The 6,663-nt window shown below is 47.0% G+C and overlaps 1 non-coding gene across 1 annotated transcript; it reads left to right on the top strand.

Annotated features, from left to right (window-relative positions):
* Positions 1–4,034: 4,034 nt before the first annotated feature.
* On the top strand, positions 4,035–4,171 carry LOC114814073. The gene has a single exon (XR_003761815.1). It is a non-coding gene; the product is annotated as a small nucleolar RNA SNORA7 (small nucleolar RNA).
* Positions 4,172–6,663: the final 2,492 nt, after the last annotated feature.

Genomic DNA, 6,663 nt, shown 5'->3' with positions numbered 1-6,663 from the left:
AGGAAACACAGGGGTGAACACCGCACGATGTTTGACTTGACTTGAGGCTAAGGACCATGTCTCATGCTTCTAATGGACTATCCCAAGCACTTAGGATGGTACTTGGCACACTGAGATCTCTCAACGCACACCAGTAATTGAGTACTTGAAAGTCTGATGCGAACTCTCCAAAGTCAAGGCTGACGATCAGGGTCAGGGGTGGCATTCCATGTTGTATTTGCAGAGTTTGTTTATCTTTCTGGAGTGTTCTTCCTCGGATGCTTTTCACTGATCCAGAGGTGGATCAAGGAAGAGGCAGGAATTGTTGGTACCAATTTATTATTATTATTCCCAAGGCCACTCATTAGTGAGCTGTTGACTTTGGTAATGGTCGTCTTGTCTTATGCCGTCGAGTCGTCTTCGGTAATGGTTAGCCCGTTCTTTATTATGCTACGAGGCCCCGGGGTAGCTGGTCAGTCAGACCTTCTCTATCGCAATGATAATAATAATGATGGTACTTGTTAAGTGCTTACCATATGCCAGGCACTGTACTAAGCCTGGGGTAGGTACGCGATAATCAGGTTGGACCCAATCCCTGTCCCACATGGTGCTCAGAGTCTAAGAAGGAAAAGGAACATTCATTCAGTTCTATTTATTGAGTGCTTACTGTATGCAGAGCACTGTACTAAGTGCTTGGGAGAGTATAGTACAACAACGAACAGACATATTCCCTGCCCACAGTGAGCTTACGGTCTAGAGGGTGGGAGAGATAGACATTAATATAAATAAATAAATGACAGATATGTACATAACTGCTGTGAGGCCGGGAGCGGGGAAGAACAAAGGGAGCAAGTCAGGGTGATGCAGAAGAGACTGAAAGAAGAGGAATGGGGGGGGGGGTTAGTCAGAGAAGGTCTCTTGGAGGAGATGTGCCTTCAGTAACGCTGTGAAGCGGGAGAGGGTCTGTCGGATTTGAGGAGGGAGGATGTTCCAGGCAAGAGACAGATGAGGAAACTGAGACACAGAGAAGTGAAGTGATTTACCCAAGGACACACAGCAAGCAAGTAGTGGAGGCGGGTTTAAAATCCAGGTCTTCTGACTCCCAGCCTGGGTTCTTTCCGCTAGGCCATGCTGCTTCATTATATGGACCATGTGGAGACAGGAGGCAAAAAAAAAAAACCCCAAAACTCCCAGAAACCCTCACCTTCCAGGAAGACAAGGGAAAAAGCCAGCAACAAACAAACAAACAAAAGCCTTCCTCCAAACAAAAGTCTTCCCCCCCAAGAGTCTGCCTTGAGCATCTGCACCTCTGAAGAAGGGAGAGAGGATGACCTTGACGTGAGATGTTGAATGAGAAAGCTTTAAGACAGCACAAACAAGGGGTCCTTCCCTCCTGCTCTGTAGATTCCTTGGGAATCCAGCCCTGGACTTGTGAACATTTGGTACCCACGGGATGATCTCTCCAGCCCGGAATGGCAATGTGACCAACCCCCAGACGGGAGGAGAGAGAGGAACCCACATTGCGTGCCCACAGCCCAAAGTGAATGGAGGATTCCATGTGCCATCTGAGCGGCTCTTTTGGCCTGGCACACCAGCTCCAGAGACTTTGCATTCCTGGATGAAAGAGGATTTAGTAATGCCAGGAGGGAGACTGAAAAGGATCCTGAAATCCTTGGATGACATACCCTGTTATTAGCCTATTGTAAAGCCTTAACTCAGACTTGTCCTCTAAGAGATTCGACAGCAGGAATGGGCTGTAGTTGACCCTCAATGCAGACAGATTTCTCAGATGGGCAATTCAGAGAGGCCTCCTTCCTCCAAACAAATATTGTTTTTGTTGTTCCGTCTCAGAAGTGGACTTGGCTAGGTACTTGATACAGACCACATATACTTCGTGGTCTGCGTCAAAATGGTTTAACTGCTCTAAGTATCACTATGCAACCCAACTATCTAGTGCTTTTAACTGAAAAAAAAAAAGCCCCTATTTGGGGCTCTGCTTTAGATTTCTTGAAGGAGAGTTGGTGCCAAACTGACCTCTCCACACTCTCATCCATCTCCCTCTTTCTCGTTCCTCTGCCAAACTTTCAAAACCCAACAGGGTTTTTCTGAGTACAGATCAACCTAGATTTCCATTTCTCAGCCTGCACATAACTGCAAAACAAACAAACAAAAATATTCTGATGTCATTAGAGGTGGGTTTCAAGCCCCAAAGCATTTCTCAGCCAGTAGCGGAAGGTGACCGTGATCCATTTAGGGGCCGCGGACCATTTCACCTACCGGCAACCTCATCCCCGCTTCCTGCCTCTTCTCGTGACCCACGCAACTTTTCTCCCTCGTTCTCCGCCTCAAAGCGAGCTGGTCATCGTATTAACCAGGAGGTCTGAATTTGCCTGTGATCCAGGATATTGGAGGCTGAGGTCCTTTAATCGCTGCCATTGGAAATGGCACTTGAGTCCCCTTTAGTGAAAAATTTCTTTCCCTTCAGCTTTGGCTTGCGAAAGATCAAAAAGAAGCAACTCTTCCCCATCGGCCAATTTATCATTGAGAAATCCTCAGGCGTTTTTTTTTCAGGGAAGAGCTATATGCTCAAACAAGACTTTTGGGACTTAAGGGGATTATAAGCAAACCTAAGGTCACAGAGTGCATGTGGTTTGTGCTCGGAACAATTATAATGAAATTTTTACTGTGCTGGATTTTGTAAAAACTTGTGCTGATTGTTACTAAACCTGTTTACACATAATCAATCCTTGGGCAGTGAAGGGATGTCAAGTTAAGGAAAAAGAAATGGCGGTAGCCAGCTTAACCCTGCCCGCAATTCTAGAATTTCGCCTCACCACATCCCCATAATCTTCTATTTCCCTGCTTACCCAATCCACAAGCCCGATGCTTCCCACTTGGCATGACTGTTTTCGCTGGGTCTTATTTTCCTCCTAGGGAAGGCAAACACTTGCCAGAGAGATTTATGAAGCAGAGTTGAAATGTCACTGGGGAGTGGCAGCAGTTGTAGAAATAATGATCGGGATAACTACACTGGGGAGGTAACTAATGTCACGTTTCAGTGACGCATATAGAATCCATCACCGTATCTGGTTTCGGTTTGGGGCATTGGAAATGATGATATCTGGGTCCTTTGGATCCCTTTCTGCGTGGAGTTGGTGGACGTTAACAGGAGACGCCTTCATAACCCTACCTTGGGTGGTGGGAAAAGAGCAGGAAATATTATTCTCATTTGTAGATGAATAAATCAAGGCCCGGAAGGATGGAGCAATTTGCCAAACGGTTAGGAAGGAGATGGATTGTGGCTTGTCTTAACTGGTCCAGTGGATGATACCTTCTCTATATCATGAGACTGCTCAGAGGGGCACTATTCGAAGACTGAGATTCTGCTCTTGAACCTGGATATTGTGTCACAGCGTGTTCTTCTCCCAGTGTCATAACACGATTATGGGAACAGTCTAACTCGGTCCTTCTCTCTCATGCCGGGCTCCTGAGGGCAGAGGGAGTAAGCAACTTCTCCTTTCCCCCTCCTTTCCTCTCTGTTAAGCCCTCCTTTCCTCTTCTCCCACTCCCTTCTGCATCACCCTGACTCACTCCCTTTATTAATCCCCATCCCAGCCCCACAGCACTTATGTCCATATCTATAATTTATTTATTTATATCAATGCCCGTCTCCCCCTCTAGAGAGCTCATCGTGGACAGGAAATGTGTCTTGTATTGTTATATTGTACTCTCCAAAGCTCTTAGTACAGTGTTCTGCACAAAGTAAGTGCTTAATAAATATGATTGAATGAATGAATGAAACTAGATATGCTGCTGAATGGGAGATTCACTGGCAGAGCAACAGTTAGGCCTAAAGACACATGGATTATTCTTCTGACATTTTTTTTAAATTGTTATTTGTTGAGCACTTACTACGTGCTGAGCAACTGCTCTAAGCACTGGAGTAGGCACAAGAGAATAAGACTGGACACAGTCCCTTTCCCATTGGAGCTCACAGCCTAAATTGGAGGGAGAGGGATTGAATCCCCATTTTACAGAGAGGCACAGAGAAGTTACCCCTCTCAGAGTCACATCTGGAGAGTTTTCAGTACTCTACCAGTCTTGGCTTTGGGAGGGAGAGTCCAACAGAGGCCTACCTTTCCATTCCTAGCTTGGCCAGTGGCTAGCGAGTGGAAGGCAACGTGCCACAAGTCAAAACTCCCCTGTGCTGGGCAGCAGCAGCATGGGGAAGAGTTGAGGGCGGAGATTCAAGTCGACTGCGCAGAAGAAGGCAATGGTAAACCACTTGCATATTTTTGCCGAGAAAACTCTATGGTTACACTACCAGAACGATTGCAGATGGAGGTGAGTCGTTTGGGGAGAGATATGTCTATGGCATCGCTATGGGTTGGAGACGACTTGACAGCATAAGATAAGTATAGAGAAGTTAAATGACTTTCCCGAAGTTATGTGATTTTAAGTGACTCTCCCGCTACCAGGTTAGTACAATCACTCATCCTATCCCTCCTAGATTACTGCATCAGCCTTCTTTCTGAACTCCCAACCTCCTGCCTCCCCCCCCCTTCAGTCCGTACTTCACTCCATACCTGGATTATCTTTCTACAGAAAAGTCAGGGCATGCCAACGCCGCCACCTCAAAAATCTCCGGTGGTTGCCTATCCACTTCCATATCAAACAGAAACTCCTCACCATTGGCTTTATAGTTCTTCATCATCTTGCTCCCTCCTACCTCACCTTCCTTTCTCTCTTTCTACGTCCCAGTCCACACACGCTGCTCTTCTGGTGTAACCACCCCACTGTGCCTCCATCTCGCCTGTCTCGCTCTAGCCCTAGTCCTACCTCTGGCCTGGAACGCCCTCCCTCCTCAAATCACTCTTCCCCACTTCAAAGCGCTACTGAAGGCTCATCTCCTCCAAGAGCCCTTCCTGGACTAAGCCCCTCTTGTTCTCAGCTCCCACTCCCTTCCGTGTCACCCTGACTCACTCCCTTTGCTCTTCCCTGGTCTCCCCTCCCCACAGCACTTATGTATATATCTAAAATTCTTTTTATTTATATTGATGCCTGTTTACTTGTTTTGATGTCTGTCTCTCCCCCACCCCCGCCCCCAAAGCTGTGAGTCCGCTGTAGGCAGGGATTGTCTCTCTTTATTTCTGAATTGTACTTTCCAAGCCCTTACTGCACACAGTAAGCGCTCAATCACTGCAATCGAATGAATGAATGAGGTCACAAAGGAGACAAGTGGTGGAGCCAGAGTTAGAATCCAGGTCTTCTTTCAGAACCATGTTCTTTCCACTAGACCAGGCTGTTTTTCCGTCTGTTTTTTATTGTATATGTTAAGCGCTTATTTTGTGCCAGGTACTGTACTAACCTCTGGGGAAGATACAGGCTAATCAGGGTAGATAAGGTCACTGTCCCACATAGGGGTCGTAGTCTTAATCCCCATTTTACAGATGAGGTAACTGAGGTACAGAGAAATGAAGCGACTTGCCCAAGGTCACACAGCAGACAAGTGGCAGAGCCGGGATTAAAACCCAGGTCCTTCTGCCTCCCAGATCCGTGCTCTATCCACTAGGCTACGCTGCTTCTTCAGACTGGCGGAGGCTCCAGTCAGCCCTCTGGGGACTCTGAGTCTGGACGGATATTTTAGAACGCGGCCGCCCCACTTGCGCGGCGGAACCGGATGCTGCCTTTACTCGTATGTTCAGAAATGTATCTTAAAAGTCGTCGATGGCTTTAGCAGACGTGCTCAGATCGAAATCGCCCCACGTTGTTGAGGACTGAAGCATTGAGCAGGCTCGGCAGAAGCACACAGTGGTATCTGGACCTATTGTGAGGAGGGAAGGCAAGGAAACAGGAACAAAATGGAAACAAAAACCAAGTCAGATTGAATGAGGTGTAAAATGATAGAACATGAGTGAAATTAAAGACTTCCAGTGGCTTAATGGTGTCAGAAAGCTGCAAATGAAGAGGCTGCTCGAGGCAAAAAATCCTAATTCCATTCCCTCAGGGCCAGCAGTGTCGTTAGTGTTCGCCAATTAATACAGGCACCGGCCAATCTACTCTTTCTCCCCTATCTCGCTGCACCCTCCCTCCTAACATCCCCATCATCTCCTAAGGCAGACCTGCCTTTACACACAAATATGATCATTAGCACAGCAGGAGACTTTAGATATAAATATCTGTCAGCCAGTTAATGAAAGGGCTGATGAAGAACAAAAACTAACTAGTGCACCAGAGGAAATGTTGTCCCCAGGACATTAAAAATCCTGCGCTGTGGCGTACGTGGCGTAGAGCCATCCGTACCAGCGCTGACAGAATCTTGCCAGGAAATTTTTCTGCAGGCTCCAATTCCATCTGATACTGAAAACTTGGAATGGCCACACAGCCAAACCCAGATGACTGCTGAGGGAAGAGCTGACCGTTGCCCAATGGCAGAATTTGGCCCCGATGAATAGGGCTCTTCACTTGATCAATGGTATTTATTGAGTGCTTACTCTGTGGAGAACATTGTACTGAGCACCCGGGACAGTGTGATAATAATGCTGGTTTTTGTTAAGCGCTTACTATGTGCAGAGCACTGTTCTAAGCGCTGAAGTAGATACAGGGTAATCAAGTTGTCCCACGTGAGGCTCACAGTTAATCCCCATTTTACAGATGAGGAAACTTAGGCCCAGAGAAGTTAAG

Source organism: Ornithorhynchus anatinus, chromosome 8, assembly GCF_004115215.2.
Source record: "Ornithorhynchus anatinus isolate Pmale09 chromosome 8, mOrnAna1.pri.v4, whole genome shotgun sequence".
NCBI lineage: Eukaryota > Metazoa > Chordata > Mammalia > Monotremata > Ornithorhynchidae > Ornithorhynchus > Ornithorhynchus anatinus.
Note: the sequence above shows the minus strand (reverse complement) of the source record. Positions and strands in the feature narration are given on the sequence as shown.